At 38.7% G+C, this 17,194-nt stretch overlaps 1 long non-coding RNA gene across 1 annotated transcript in view; it reads left to right on the plus strand.

The window, feature by feature from the left end:
• Nucleotides 1-17,194, plus strand: part of LOC125616526 — a 49,299-nt gene that overhangs the window by 21,352 nt on the left and 10,753 nt on the right. Inside the window, exons 3-4 of the long non-coding RNA XR_007347167.1 lie at nucleotides 3,847-3,961; nucleotides 5,288-5,473. This is a non-coding gene — a long non-coding RNA (uncharacterized LOC125616526). The remainder of the gene's footprint in view (nucleotides 1-3,846; nucleotides 3,962-5,287; nucleotides 5,474-17,194) is intronic.

A 17,194-nucleotide genomic window follows, 5' to 3' on the forward strand; every position in this document is an offset into this window, starting at 1 on the left:
TTGATTTTTTGCCTTATAAAAAAGATGAATTATTAGACTTTTATTTAGCCCTTTCCCTTTCACCACCCGGGTAACTTTAGGTGCTGTATTAGTTTTCCAGAGCTACTATAGAAGATCAGTACAAATAGGGTGGCTTAAAGTAACAGAAACTTATTTTGTCACAGTTCTGGAGTTCAGAAGTCTGAAGTCCAGCTGTTAGCAGAACCACGCTCCAGCTGAAAACTGAAGAATCCTTCCTTGCTCCTTCCAGCTTTTGATGGCTACTGGCTTCCTTGCATTCCTTTGTCTGTGGCAACCTCGTTCCTATTTCACCTCCATGTTTGCATGGTCATTTTCTGTGTGTGTCTGGATGTCCTCGTGTCCAAATAGGGGTTAAAAATCCCATTTCCACACAAGGATGCATTTTTCAGTTCCAAGTAGATCTGAATTTTGGAGACACACCATTTAATCAAGCATAGTCTACTATCTGGCTCCCAAAAGTTCATGTTCCTGTGTGCAAAATACATTCATTCCAACATGACATTCTGAAGTCCTAACCATTCCAACATCAATTATAAAATAAACAAAAATCATTAAATAGCATTAACCAAAAAAGTTCAAAATTTCATATAAATCAAATATGGGGGAGACTTTGAGTATGGTCTCTCCTGGGGTAAAATTTCTCTCAATTTTTTTACAGAAAACAAATTATCTGCTTATAGAATATAATTATAGGACAAGCATAGGGTAGAAATTATCAATTCAAAAAAGAGAATTTGGAAGGAAAAAAGAAGTCATGGATCCTCAGCACGTTTGCAAACCAGCAAGGCAGGTTCCATTTGTTTTCAAGGACCAGGAGTGGTTCTTTGTGGTTGATGCTCTTCTGCTGGGGTTGAGGCATCAGCTGTTTCTTCTTGGCCCACAAGAGTGGCAGCTCTAGCCCCTCAGGCTATGTCTCTGCTCAAAAAGTCTTCTTTAGTTTTGCTTGAAATGTGTCACACTTAGGAGCTTGATGAGCCTGTTTCTTGCCTATGGAATCCCAGAAGTCCCATCGCCTTCCTTCTCTCCATTCCATCTCTGCCCCCTTCAGTATCTAAGCCGCAGTTTTGAGCGGTGTAACTTGCCCATCTCTGTGGATATCAAAGAGACTGTGCCATTAGACATAAAGTCTTTCCACAGACCTTCCCTGGATAACCCATCTCTATTTCTGAATTTTGCTGAGATCATTGATTGGATGCATAAATTATACCTGAAATGCTCCAGCTAAAGGTTGTCTAGCCGTAGCCTTGGTGTTCTTTTTAGAACATGCTGTCTCATGCTTTGCAATATGGAGAGGCTAAGAATATTCCCCATCATCAAGTTCTACTTCCCTTTTTTGTTTAAAAATTCCTCTTAAAATTCATCTGTTTTATTTCCCAATTTACTAGGAGAAACAAGACCACACCTCCTACACCTAGCTTGGAAATCTCATTGAAATATTCAACTTCATTTCTTACAAGTTGTACTTTCTACCCAATAGCAGAACAAAATTTTGTCAGGTTTTCTGCAACTTCATAACAAAGTTCTTCTTTTCTCTAGTTTCCAACAACATGTTCCTCATGTCTGTCTGAGACCTCACCAGTAGCATTTTATGTTCATATTTCTAAAAATATTCTATTCACGACAATACATATGTTCTCTAATACAATAAAAGCTTTATTGTCCTCATTTCTTCTTTCCGACCTCTCACTAGAGTCATTTCTACCATGTTTAATCAAAGATATTGGATCTATCAGAGCCCAGTTTTGCACCTCAAACCTCTTCCACCCTCCTCCCATGACTCAATTCCAAAGTCATTTCCACATTTTTAGTTTTTTTTTTGTTTTGTTTTTTTGATGTAGCACCTCACTTTCTAGTATCAAAATCTCTTAATCAGTGAAGATTCTCGAGAGAAACAAAACCAATAGAGCATACACACACATACACATACATACACACATACATATATGGATATGTATTTTTAAAAATTTATTTTAAGGATTTAGTTTATGTGATTGTGAAGTGTGGCAAATCTGGAATCTACAGGGATGGCCAGTAAGTTGGAAATAGGCAGGAGTTCTATGTTGCAGTTTTGAGGCAGAATTTCATCTTGTCTGATAAATCTGTTTTTTGGTCTTTTAAATCTGTTTTTTGATTGGATAAAGCCTATCCAATGCTATTGAGGTAATTTTCTTTACTTAATAGATGTTAACACATGTACAAAACACATTCACAGCAACTCCTAGGTTAGTGTTTGATTTAATAGCTGGGTGCTATAGTCTATTCAGGTTGACACATTAAATTGACCATTACAGGTGTTTGTCTCTACTTCTTTTCCACTTTCAACTTATTTCTCAAGAAACTGCAGAGTCAATTATACATAACAGTCCATGTGTAACTTCACAACATTGCCAAGAATAGAATAGAATTTTCATTCTCAATACCGAACATAATTTTTCAGATTGTTTTTTTGGTTGTAGCTCTTTATTGGACATAAATTAGTAATAAGTATTTTTTAATCTCTCATTTTATCACTTACTCATCTAACAAACATTTATACACTTCTAGAGAGTGAAAATAGTCTTTAAAATAAATGCTTTCTGCAAAAAAATAGAAATGCTTTGTAATCTGCCCTGCTGATTAGCCACATGTGCATATTGAACACTGGAAATGTGGCTAGAGAGACTGAGAAATTATATATTCATTTTCACTTAATTTAAATTAATTTAGATTTACATTTAAATACCCAAATGAAACCACTATATTGGTCAATGTAGCTCTGAATTATTAAATTTCTTTTACTAACATATAGAAAAAAATTAATTATGATTATTGCTTTAGTGAATGTTAGAGGAAGAGGAGATTTTATCAGCTGAGTTCTTTTGTAGATGAGAGTTAGAGATAAGCTGAGTTCTTAAAGGTCAGAGCCATGAGCAGAGTGCAGGATGCAGAACTTGGATTGGCTGACTCTCAATCCAGTCTTATTGTCTCAGCCTGTACTACATCCCCATCTAATTAGATCATTTGATTTTCCACTTGAAATCCCCAGCTCACTACAATTGACTGTAATTAACAAATGCCTCTAAAAATTGAACTCAACCATGCACGTGGTTTCAGAATGATTACATGTTGCCTGCGCCATGGCAGAAGGATCTGGCACTTTCTCCTTCAGAAGTCAGTTGACTTATGACACACCTGTCAGCCCTGTTTGGTGCCAACATTTCCAGTCATGCACAATCCCCCACAGGCAGGAAGAAGACCAATTTATCTGCATAGCACTTAGTCATCAGGATTGATGGAAAATGTCACCCAGACCACAAGAGGCAATTTTTACCGTAGCACCTTTCTTGATCAATCTCTAAGTGAGAGAAACAGCGAGAAGAGCATCCTATGAGTTTCTCACAGAGCCATTGATCTACTCTCTTATACTATGAATTTCTCTCTGTTCATTTCCACTGTGCAAAACAAACAGATTTCTATTGGCAATACACTTTTGCCAGGAAGCTGTCCTTGTCAAAAGGAGCTTAAGACTATTTTGCAGTTAGCAAACATAGGATGCCATATTGACTTTCATTTAATTTAATATCAACATATAAAATATAGACCATGAAGCCCTCAGAGGGAAGTTTGCCTTTGCTCTTTTTAGATAAAGCAAATTTAAGAAATAAGGGCAATCAGTTGCTGTATGAAATGGAGCTGTGTCTTGCAAAGCACATTGAATTTGAGGAGCAGATGGAAAGTGTCTGAGATGAGAACGATGGAATAATATAATTTCAAACATGCTTCACCAACAACAGATTTTCTGTCACACTGATCAATTATTGAAGATGAAATTCTTATACCCGCTAGAAATGAAGATTGTTATTTAATGGAAGGGGATGATACTATCTATCTCTTGGTGCAGACGTTCAATCCACTCTCCGTGATTGACACAACGATCCAACTTCCATCGCTCCTATGAGAGGTGAGTCATCCACCCATTGCTATCAGAGAATCAAATTTAGATGGGATATTTGAGCCATCAGCACAACTCTCCCAAATCTGCCCAGCTGAAAAATGCCAATAACTAACATTGAAAAATCTGTGGGATAAAGATAAGCCATTATAAAATCAACTCCAATTCAAAGACAGTAATTCGAGGTTGGGATAATTATTTTTACTTTGCTCTTATGGAAAACTTTCTTAAGTTATAACAAGTGCAGCAAAATCAAATCAATCCAAACATCATCTCCGTCATTCTCATCATGTCTGCCATTTTCTCATAAATCAGCTTGCTCTGAGACATATAATTAGTGATGTATAAGGTCCCTAGTTTTGGGGGAAAGCACTTCTAGGGGAGTCTATTCTTCACTATTTATCAGCTTGGTTTACATTTATGTAATTTTGTATTTTGATGCATAAATAGTATTTTCCCCATAATCAGCCATAGGGTACCAGTGGGGGTAATTAAAACATTTAAAATAACCATCAGCTGTATGAATAAAATATCAGCCATCTCCTAACAATTTTTCATATTTTAAATTTTTATTAAAGCTAATAAGAGTTTTGCCTGTGCAAGAACTGCTGGATGAGAAATCTGTGGGAGAAGCCAATGTGTATTTAAACAAGTAACTAAAGTCTCATGTTCCCAGATGGCAGAATAAGCAGGATGGTGTTTTGTGATATCTAACAGTGACCATAGCAGGTCTAATATACTATATTCGGACTCTCTCAGTTTAATATTTACACAAACTCTTTCCAGAAATGACTCCAAAGAGTAAATTTCTAGTTATGCTCTCCAGACACATCTTAAAGAAGATGACTCCAGCGTCCAACCTGAACTGACGAATGGAAAATGGTCTCTTTCTTCTCATTGTCTCATGACACTCTCACAACCAGGTCAAAACAAGTCCCCTAGACTTCAAAACAAGTCACCCTTATCCCTCTTTCATAAAAGATGAAGCCAAACTATGTTGCCTGTCTTACCCACATAGCTTCCTAGTGACAGAGATAGGATTCCAAAAATTGCTGGGACCCTTGAGGTCTAATGGATAAGCCTGGAGCTCTAGGCTTTCCTCCTGATGATCCACTCTACAAGAAGGCCAGCCAATTCCCAGGAGACAGAACAGCATTTCTAAGAGTTGAGCAGCATGGAATCTGCAGCACCCTCATCTATTCTGCTAATATATCATTATTGAGGACCTCCTGTGTATGATCCTATGGGCTGCTGTTTTATTTGAGGATCTCACAAACCTAAATTTCTGTTTTCAGTGTTATTATATAATTGAAAATTTTGTTTTTACTTTTTCAGTTTTGCTCTTGGGCAGGTCCTGTCCATGAGGTGGCATCCTGTGGCTCTAGCCTTCATTACCCTTAAGAGAAGATGGCTCCACTCATGGCTCCTGCAAAAGTCCTGAGGTTGAGTTTTCCTAGACTGATGTGCATCATGTGGACACATTTGAACCAGTCTTGGTGATCAGAGGGATTGAACACACGGGTGTGTGCCTCACCTTAAAGGTTTCTGGTGTGTGCCTCACCTTAAAGGCAGGGTGGGTGGGAACAGTCCCATGAAGAATTCATTAGAATAGGGAAGGAATGATTTCTCCAAAAAAGGAAGGTGTTATTATGATAAAGAAGGAAATAACATGGACAGGCAATAGCCATCCTTAGAGGTAAGTTACAACGATTGGTCTTTCATAAATGAGAAAACTGAGGCCCAGAGAGCTAAATAACTCCAGAAGAAGAAAGTGATGAATTGTAGGGACAAAGCCCTTAACTTATAGCTCCCGAGAACATTCTCCAAGACATCCATCACATCCCTGATCACAGGTGAGAAAGGAGCATTCCCTTCTCCTTTTAAACCTATCCACTGAAAACAGGAGAAAGCAAAAGAATTATGTAACTAGATTTTGTAAACTCCCAGAGGTGCTGAATATTTTGGCTAGAGAGTTGTTTGTTCACTGGTGTCTAATGAATGCACCTTACCTGACAATGCTGAAACACTATTTAAATACAGCATTCGCATTTTATGTGTGCTGAGGATGCATTGGTACTAAGCTGAAGAATTGCTATCTTAAAAGACTTCCTGGCTTTTTTAAGTTTTATCTCTCAAGGTAAAAATGCCTTAACAAATAGCCTTACTGCTGTTAAGGACAAATCCTGAGAATTCAAAGAAAGTCCGTTTAGGGAATGATCTAAGAGAAATGATCACCCTGGATGCCAAGCAGGAAATGGCTTCTGAGAAGAGCCAGCTCAGCACTTGGAGTGATTAAGACACTTAGAATCACCTTTCTTCTCTGACTCTCCCAAGCCCTCTCTGTTTTGAAAAATGAAACTGAAGTGCTAAGCAGAATTTCAGAATTGTTTTTTTTTAATCTCCATTACACCTTGTAAAATAGGTTTAACTGGTAAGATCATTAGAATTAAACTGTGTTGATTTGAACACCCTCCCTAAGAAAATGACAGATTATAGGACTGCTATGGACATTTGGAGTGGGCTCCTGACAGAGATGTTGAGGATGTGCAAATTCTTTTCACTCCTCTGAATTTTATGATTTGGCAACTTTGTTTCTTTTTACAATTTCCATCAAATAGGTGAAAATGGTAGTCTCACCCCTATGCATTCTGTCACTTTTTAGATTCTGATTGACAGAGCTGAGGACTTCTTTCCAGTCCCGTGGGTGTGAGTGCCAAAGAGATAAAATAAGCAGGGACAGTGATATAAGGTTCCCATGTGTCATGGTCCCCTGGGTGGGGAATTCTGACCCAGAGAATGTCCTCTAAGGGGTGGCCACCAGACTTGCAGAGCAAGACTGTAAAAAATTGACTGGATGACAGGGCAGATGTAGGGCACGTGTAGGGCACACAATGAAGCTTTGCTCTTAGGGGAAGAAAGCACACTGAGGTCCAGGGTGTCTGAGAGGATTGGGAAACTGGCAGAATATGGCGTCCATTCTTGGCAGAGCGGGAAGCGAGTAACTATGGGCACTGGTGTTGCATGTGTGTTTCTATATCCAAGTGCGTTTCTGTATCTCTCTCTGTCACTTTGCTTGATTATATGAGGAATAATCACAACCATCATGCTACTTCATACACCACCTCATTTAATCCTCACGGTAGCACTGAGGAATGAGATAGGCAGATGCAGCAGGTCATTTTTCTCACTTTACAGATGAGGATGCTAAAGTTAGAAGATGTGAGGTGATTTGCCTGAAAACAGGCAAGCATTAATTGGAGGCAAATCCTTGAGAATGTAGCCAGACCACACAGCACTATGATTAATGGCTTGGACTCAGAAATCAAACCGGCATTTAATCCTGGTTCTTCCATAACTGTCATGTTATCCTGGGAAGCTACTTAATGCTGAGCCCCAGTTCAACTGAAAATGGAGTTGTGATAAAATGCACACTTCTAGTTGCTTATTATGATAAAACAGATAATGTATATAGTACAAATCCTGACATGTATGTTCATTTTAGACATACATGACTGTAGAGTGTATTTTGTTGTATTACACATACATGGAGTATAACTTATCCTAGTTAGAATCCCATTCTTGTATTTGTATATGATGTGGAATTTCACTGGTTATGTATTCATATATAAACATAGGAAACTTATGTCCTATTCATTTTACTGTCTTTCATATTCTCATCCCTCCTCCCTTCCTTTCATTTCTCTTTGTCTAATACAATGAACTTCTATCCACCCCTTATTGGATGTTAACATCTACATATCAGAGAGAACATTTGGCTGTTGTTTTATTTGGGCCTGGCTTATTCCACTTAGCATGATAGTCTCCTGTTCCATCCATTTATTGACAAATGCCATAATTTCATTCTTCTTTATGGCTGACTAATATTCCATTGCACATATATATACCACATTTTGCTTATCCATTCATCTGTTGAAGGGCACCTAGGTTGGTTTCGTAGCTTAGCTATTGTGAATTGAGCTGCTATAAACATTGATATGGCTGTGTCACTGTAGCATGCTGATTTTAAGTCTTTTGGGTATTTACCTAAAAGTGGGATAATTGGGTGAAATGGTGGTTCCATTCCTAGTTTTCTCAGGAGTCTCCATACCACTTTCCAGAGTGGCTGTACTGATTTGCAGCCCCACCAGCAATGTGTGAGCCTACCTTTTCCCCCATGTCCTTGACTACACTTATTGTTACGTCTATTATTGATAATTTCCCATTCTGACTGGAGTGAGATGGAATCTCAGTGTAATTTTAATTTTCATTTCTCTGACTGCTAGAGATGTTGAACATTTTTTTTTCATATATTTGTTAAACAAAGTGTTTATGGTAAACACTAGTAGCTAACATTATTGTTGTTAACCAGGCAGGTTACAAATAGAGGACCCACATTTAGGAAAGAGAGGGAACTAGTTGACAAGAAATGGTGTTCTGGTTAGGATCTGGGTTTTGGAAACAAGAAGAAACCTGTTATCAGAATTCTGACAAAATGTAAGGTCAGATATTAGAAGCAGGTATCTCTTGCCTGTTCATGGTCCCTTTCTTTTTTTAGTAATAGAGGCCCAAGTTTCCTTTGGGGAACTACTCTTCCTAACTGAATTCTTGGTTGCTATGTTTCAGTGGGGATCTGCTTTCCAGCGCAGGAGGAGGTAACTACAGGCCTGGCTTTTTAGAGCGCCCTATTCAGCCTACTGTGATTAGCTGAGCTTCCAGCAAGTGGACTAAGCTAATCTAGAAGTGTTTGGGGACTTTTTGCAAATACTAGTAAAGGAAGCTCTGCCTTTCCATTGAGGCCGCTGAGCTACAACCCCGTCAGTCATCTTGCCGTCCCAAGAAGACACCTTCTTGATGGTGAAGTTCATCTGGAAGAATGGGGACCTGAAGGAATGGGGGCCACAGAGATGGAGGGAACCAAGTTACAATTACGTGGCTTGAGGTAGCTGAGTAGCAAACCAGCTTTGCTCCTGGTAGGGGTTATTTTTTCTTCCTCTTTATAATGAGAGAGTTTTATTCTCAAGTCTACAACATCTTTCTTGTTTCACAACTGGAAATGTCTAGATAACGAGGCCAAACTGTGTCTCTGGTGTGAGTCAAGTGGCCCCAGGAGGGTAAGACGAAGGCTGCAGAGATGAGAAAATAAGCAGCGGCCTCTCGTGTGTGTAAAGAAGGGAATGACACCCCGTCCCTCTCTGGTTTTGCTATTATTTCCTCCCTCCCGAACCTCACTTCCTGCAAGATTCAATGGCTGCTAGGAACAGGTTATGGCACCACCTCATGGGTTAGTTTATAAATGAGAAGAGACTTTATGTTTCCCAGAGACAGATTCATAGTGCCAGGATGACTTACACTAGGGACCTGGTGGGATGGGATTCCTGGAAAATGAGTGGTTTTAATGTGGGTTACATTTTTCTATTTACCAACTGTTTAGATAATTTTAACTAAATTCTGTTGTACTCATTCTTACTCTTAAGAAAGCCCTTTACTACATGACTCAGTTCAGAACAATAAATATTTTGTTTAGATAAAACCCTTCATCCACTGCACAGTAGTGATGTGCAGACATAGGAGTTGATTTATATGAAAGAACCCTTGAGACTCAGCTGAGTGTCAAGGTCTCTACTTCGAGGGAGAAATCCCAGGCTCTAATTGCAGCAATGCTGGAGAAAACAGGACAACTCAGACATCTTTTCCCAGAGCAAAAGCCAGAAAGCGGACATTGATTTCCTTCACTGAGCTGGGTAAGAAACATTAGCGAGGCAATGTCTCCAAAGCACAAAAAAGTATCTTGAAACACTCATTATTTTACATATAGAGACAAGAGTATATTCTGATGGATGCAGTCACAAATAAAACATGTTATTATGGACTTAACAGATAGAACGGTGGGCCTCTGGGCTATGTCTCAAGGGCTCTCTGCTCCCCCAGTCCTTGGTTTTCATGAGTGTGAGCACAGGCCAATCTACAGGCAGTGCTGTCTTTGTTTCATTGACTGCTGATTAGTTCATTAATTTGCTACTTGTTCACTGCACGTTTTACTATTTTCTCAGCACTAGATACAAAGAGTGGGTCAAGCATGGTTGGTCTTTCATTAAGTCCACACGTACTTTTTTGAGCACCTACTACGTGCCAAGCTGTGGGATATAAAGATGGATTAGTCATGGTCAGTGCCCCCTATGGTCTTTTAAAAAATTGCTCTTTTATTGGCACCTATTAATTATACAGAATGGTGGGTTTCAGTGTAGCATACACTTAAAAACATAATCTGATCAGTTTCACTTCCAGGACCTCCCCTCCTCTCGCCCCTTGGTCACCTGCTTCCACTCTACTGATCTCCATTCTATTTTCATGACCTCACTTTCCTCTTATTTTCTGCCTCTAGCCTCCACATAGGAAAAAAAAAGACACAATATTTTTCTTTCTGAGTGTGACCTATTTTGCTCAAAATTATGGTCTCTAGTTCCATCTATTTTTCTGCAAATAACAACATTTCATTCTTCTTTATGGCTGAATAAACTCTGTTTGGTATAAACACCACATTTTCTTTATCTATTCATCTCTTTATGGATTACTAGGCTGATTACATAACTTGGCTATTGTGAATTGTGCTGTTATAGACATGGGTGTGAATGCATCTCTAAAGAATGTTGATTTTAATTCTTTTAGATAATAAATACCAAGGAGTGGGATAGCTGGATCATATGGTACTTCTATTTTGAGCTTTTTGAGGAGCCACCATAACTGATTTCCATAGTGACTGTACCAATTTACATTCCCACTAATGGTGTATAAGGATTCATTTTCTTGCTATTCAAATTATGATCTAAGGACCAGAAGCAGGGGCATTTCCTACACACAGAATTGAAGACCCCCATCCTGAGCTGAATCAGAATTTCCATATAACAAGATCTCCAGGCAAATTTTATGCACATGAAAGTCCAAGAAGCCCAGCTCTAGGAAGCCTAATGTCATAGTGTGGTTTAGTAGAAAAGAAGGAAGTAGTGTCCTAAAAGCCTGGCTGTTATAGGTGGCCATCTTTTATTCTGTTGCTTGGATGGAACTGAGGCAACTTACTTATCTACGTTGTGACTCAATGTACTATCTTCAAAATACAGATCATAACATCTAACACTCCTTTTTCATGTGCTTTTGTGAAGCTCAGATGAGAAAATACCTGTAAAAGCATTCCAAGAGCAAGGTGTTTGCTCCTGTAACAGGTTTGAGAAGTCTCTGTGCATCAGGCCTGGCTGCAGTGCCCAGGAATAGGGACTTGATTCTAACTGAAAAAATTTCCTGCGTGTGTTTCTCTGTCACGGCGTTCTTATCTCTCCCATTCAGAGACGTAAATAACAGGCTTGTGAAGTACCAGCCTGCAATGAGGTTCTTACGCTTTCTAGCTATAGTATTCAGAAATTGTTGTAATCAGCATTTTATGTATTCATCTAATTTCAGTAAAACTCGCAGAGGGCTTGACCATAGGGAAAAACTACTGGGTATGGCAGGCTTGGTTTCTGCCCTCCAGTAGAGTTTAATTTAGGATGGGATGGCACAGACAAAGTGATTATTCATGGTATAGTAATGTAGGTGCTTTGAGCTTGGTGCAGACAATAGGCAAAAATATGGGTAGATTTATAAAACAGAAAACCTGTGTGTAAAATGAGAACATGACAGATTACTTAGAGACTACATTTTTTTTTAATCACTGCCCCTTTAGCAAACTTGCAGGGTAGGTGCAGGAGAAAACTCTCAGTAGATCATTGGAAAAGTCACGACTGAGCTCCAGATGGGAACAGACACCTCCTCTTAGCCAGGAAGGCAGAGAATTCAGACACATAGCAAGACTTAAAGGATCAGGAGCTCTTTTTCTCTCCCATGGTTTATACGGTTTCTCCAGGAATATGCTAATTAGCTTATTTTAAAGCTAATTAAAATTTTTCCTACACCTAGGAAAAATTGTGAGATGAAGTTAGATTTGGGTTTGGGTGAGAAAAGCAGTGCCAATGTCCATCTGACAAGACTCATAGCTCAACCCAACATTGCTGTCTCATGCCCACCCTGCCCATCTTGACCCTCTGAGTTGCTATTCAGATTCTCCAACCCAGAGTTCAAACCCCAAGTGGGTATGCTCAGTGGGAAGCAACAATTTGGTGATGTCAGAGAGAGCAGAAAATCAATCTGGAGGAATTAAGTTTTATTACTGAACACTTAAGCAGTGGGGTAGTCACCAGATTGAATTCCCCCATCAAAGGTTAAGTTGACCCTTGTCAGCTTTAAATCCCTAGCCCTCCCATTACACAGTGTTTTATTTAAAAAGTGAATTAATTGGCTTCTTAATGAGCTGGAGGCTTGCAATTTCCTCCTCCTCATGCAGCAGATTCTCAGATATGTGAGACCTAGACACGGGGTGGGGGCTGTGGGGGTTGTGTGTGTGTGACAGAAAGCTGTCCTGTTGAGTTCTGTGCTTTTTCAATCATAGAATATTCCACAGCTGTGCAAAAATGACCCTACTGGTCCCCAGGATGGTGGCCACAGAGGCCAGGAGGCAGCTCAGAAGTGAAAATGAGGAGATCTGAATTAAATTTCAGGCTCTATAAGATAATTACCTTCTTTGTTTTTCTACAAGGAAAACCAACAAGTGGAGCTGCTCTAGTTAACATGTGATTAGGCAAAGTTGTAACTCGCTAAAGATGACCTTTTCTTCCCATCAGCCTCTGTTCCAATTCCCTTTGTTCCTTCTTGAGGTCCCACCTCTGCCCCACATGACCTCTACCTTGGCTTGTCCTTGTGACATCCCTAAGTCCTTCACCAGGTTTGCATCTTATGCAATAGCAATAAGTATCCTCATTCCAATCACCCTTTCATGATTGCAGTTTTATGTCCCTCTAGAAGTAGTCTAGAGTAGGTAACCATACTCTGTACTAGAATACAGACAAAAATGTTCCCTTCTTTGCCAGAGATTCCTTTTTTTTGGTGAGAGACACAGATGCCAAACAAATGAATGAATGAAATGGGTTTATTTCCAGTTGGTAATAGTTCAAGCGATTTGGGATTAAAGGTGGGGTAAAGGTTTGGAGCCAAAGTCTCTAGATACGTTGGGTAAGTGCTTTTTGAGGCCATAGCATGGGGGCTGGGACCTAATCAGTGGGACATGGCCAGCAGCAATGCAAAGATTTGACATTCGGGCAAATGAGCCCACACAGGGGAGTCTTAGGTGCTAAGCCCTTGGTGGTCCCAGACTTTTAATACAGGAGGCTTTGGAGGGTAAACTGATAGGAAGGGGGTTTCAGAATTCGTCTGGTGACTGCATTTGCAGAGCAAGGACCATTGTTTTGTTTCTATTATGTGCTGATCATGTGCTTGTATTCTGAGCAGCTTGAGGAAGGTTTGAAGAGATTTTTAAGGAGGGGATTAAGAAATTGTTAACCAACTTTCCATATATTTCTTCTTGTAGAATTTGGTAAGAATTGGATGAAAATAAGGGGTACTGTTGTTGGAATTTGTTGTGCGAGGGGAAATGTTCGGGATGCTCTGGGACCTGAAGAGTCCAGAAGCACTTATATATACATGATGGCAAGTGTTTGCATTTTGTTCTGAGTAATGGGATGGCACTCAAGGGCTTTCATCAGAAGTGACATACTGGTGAGTTCATCTTTTACTCAGATAAGGCACCTGGTTTATGGGTATGATCAGATTACAATTAAACTGGACTAGAATATTAATGTCCCACTTCCAACACTGATATCACAGACAACTGAAGTTCTGTATAATTACTTACAATTGCTGCAACTGCAAAAGGCATATGGGTAACTCCTGCCCACAAGGGCGAGGGCTTAGATACAATGCAAAATAGAATAAAGGTCATTCCACGTGTCCTAACCGTAAATGCACCCTTTTCTAATCCTGCTCCCCCAAACCATACAGAGAATGCATGAGTTGCATAGTAGTAGGTGTTACTTTTAAGTCTGCCTTGATTTTTATTTAAAAGTTAGAAGTAGAATGTTTAATTACATTTTCTCCCAGGTGCCTCACAGGTAGGTAACCTCCAGGTCATTCTCTTTCTTCTTACCAACATTAAAATTCTCTTCTCAGTAACCATTGCAGTGAAACTGGAAATGTTCTGATGGTTTAATTTACACTCAAGTGTTCATTAGCGACAATGGCTTGCTGTTTGTTTTACAAGGAGCATTTGAACAGGAGCAGCGGTTTCAGTAGTAGGAACTCTTGGGACATGAGCAAGTTCAAGCAAAGGTCAGGACTGTGGGAGACCCAGGTTCAGTTGCCTTCCTAGGACACCTGAAGCCACCATGTAGATCTTCACCTTCACAGTATTGTTTGCAGTCTTGATGTCTTAGGACACTGCTTTCTCTTCCTACCACTGTATGGCATCCATCTTCTTGTAAAGGAATGCTGTGACATCCTAGAGAGGTTTCAGATGCAAAAAGCAAGGACAAATCTTTTGTAGTTACCTGCATTTCTGTAATTCTAGAAAGAACCTATCTACCAAAGACTTTTTCACTCATATGAAGCCAAAGGGCTCCTCTAAGTAACCCAGACACAACAACAACAATAAGAGCAGATGAGTGTAGTGTTTTCTGACTCTGTTTCCATCACGTTATTCATATTAACTCATCTAATCTTTGAATCAAGCCTGTGTAGCAGGTACTATTACCATCTCCACCAATTTCATAAACCATAAAAAGAAAAATATAAAGGAAGTCATTTATGGTAAACTCACATACTTGTAAATATGTGGATAATTTGGAAGATCTGAATATGCAGCATCACCCCCAAAATAGCCTCAGCCATACAGCCAGATCCCACAGCATACAATGTATTAATCACTCAGCTCATTTTGCAAAATGTGCCAAAGGCTTCTACTGTTGGGGAGGAGGATGCCTTATCAGAAAAATTTATTCTTTTTTGAAAATGGAATAAAACCTACAGAGAAGTTTTTGACTTTTAATTATTGAACAGTGAAATAGAATTTCAGATGGGTCTTCCATATGCAATTTATTTTATCATGTTTTATGTTGCTTTATATATAGATGTCAGGAACCATGTCTCTAAATGAATTTGGTAGAACTTAAGGGAAGACTCACAGTCCTGGCCCCAGAGATGAAGGTCTGTCTTCATCTCAGCTGAAAACTAGTAACATCTCAAGGACCAGTGTGATGAAAATTTCACTGAAACCTGAAATGATCAGAGATAGAAAGGCTTTTCAGATTCAGTATTTGTCCTCTGTGGTAAAAGTACGAGTTAATGCTAATGGTGGGGTTTGTCTCTTCTTTCCCTTCTTGTGATATTTGCCTTTTGCTTATTATGAACATGACCAAGAATTCATTTGCTAGAAGCCACCAAAATTATATAATTGTTCTTATCCCAACTTCCTAAAGACTTTAAGCGGTTACAAATTTAACTCAGAAACATTTTAGGTGATTTTTCCAGTTCAGATGCTAAACCCTTTCCTTTTTCTCTCTCTCTCTCCAAAAGGGGGAAAAAAAAGAAAAACCTTATAAAACAACAGTTGTTCACAGATAAAATAAAAGCTACTGCCCATCTGTCATCATTGGTCTTTTAAAACCACAAGTTGTCTTTTTAATTTCTCTTTAACTTTTGACATACAACTCAAAACAACTTTTCACAAGCAGGTTATATGTTTTTTTTTTCTTTAATACTGTCTACAAACTCAAGGAGGAGATTGGATTAAATTGGAAGCACAGATGATGGATACTCTTAAAATAATTGCTGCCTTAGTAGTTCAACATGTGAGCTTTGCCATTTTTTTTTACACTTTTAAGTGAACTAATCTAAATTAAAATCTTTGAAGATCAATAGCTCATTTTTTTCTACACCAAAGAGCATTCTTAATGCATTACCAGGTCAGGTAAGTCATATTTTCAGAAACTGAAAGTCTATAGCAGCCTGATGTAGATGTAGTGGAATATTTCACAGCAGTATATTTTTTTGCACACATACATTGAAAAATACCAGCTATGCCAGGTGTAAATGTCTCATAACTAGTTCTTTCTCTCAGCCCTCTTGAAAGATATCATCATTTTCTTTCAATGTGTAAAATTAATTCATCCACCTGGACTTTTATTATCTGAAGGACAATTTGAGTCATTCATCTTTTCATTGCTGTCAGGTGATGTTAAAATTTTGGTGACTTATAGAAAGAAAATAGCATAAACATTCCAGTGAATCTTGAGACTCAGGCAAAGTGTGGCATTGGAATTAAGGCAAATGTCCATGAACCTATGAGACAGACCTAAAATCCATGGGGGTTTAGATTTGGTGGAAGTTAATCATAGGCAGTACTCTTTTATTTGGCTTCCATGGCAAAGAATATAGAAGGTATAATTTCAAAAGAACAACTCCAAGTTTTGATTACCTGTATCAGAAAGATATGGGATCTAGGAAACTTTCCAGGTTGGTCCTACTTAAAGGCTAACAGAATCTTGAATATGATTTTGATAAACTATGAGAATAGCAAGCAGTTGAGAGTATTTCCTAAAGATAATCTGAAAGTTCCCCTGTATTCACAAAGCAACTCATAGCTTGAATTGTTGTTTCATACACCCATGTTTCATCCACTTGTGAGATATATGAGATCTGCTTGGGGCTGGAATTCTGTAGGGAATCTGCTTCTTTGCATCTTCATAATTTAGACTGAATTTGGAAAGGAGAAAGAAAAGGAGAATCCTGGATGGTTGAGGGTTCTGGCTGCTTATGTATCCCTTCCATTGCCACATACATTTTAGTCAAAGAGGAAACTGAGGGGAGAAGAAAAATACATTCTCCTAAAAATTATTCTGTCACCTTACTGTGACCGCCCATTATGGCCATTCTTCCTTTGCAATATCCAACTCTCCCAATCCTATGTCACGTCATCTGGTCATAAGCATGGTAATTAAGTCCAAGTTTTATTCTTCATGACTTCTATCATATAACCTTCCATATTTAAAATGCTTGAGTTTTGGGACATGGTAGAAGCTATAGTCTTGAAAAGGTGAAGTACTAAGTTAAGATGAAATGTAGGTGTTTTAAATAAATGAATCCAGTAAAGTGGCAGGACATAAAATCAATATGCAAAATCAGTTGCATTTCTATACACTAAAAATGAACTACACAAGAAGGAAATTAGAAAAAAATCTCATTTATAATAGCATAAAAAGAATACAATGGGAATAAATTAATGAAGAAGGTAAAGGACACACTAAAAACAACAAAGCATTGAAAAAA

Source organism: Marmota marmota, unplaced genomic scaffold (assembly GCF_001458135.2).
Source record: "Marmota marmota marmota unplaced genomic scaffold, marMar, whole genome shotgun sequence".
Lineage (NCBI taxonomy): Eukaryota > Metazoa > Chordata > Mammalia > Rodentia > Sciuridae > Marmota > Marmota marmota.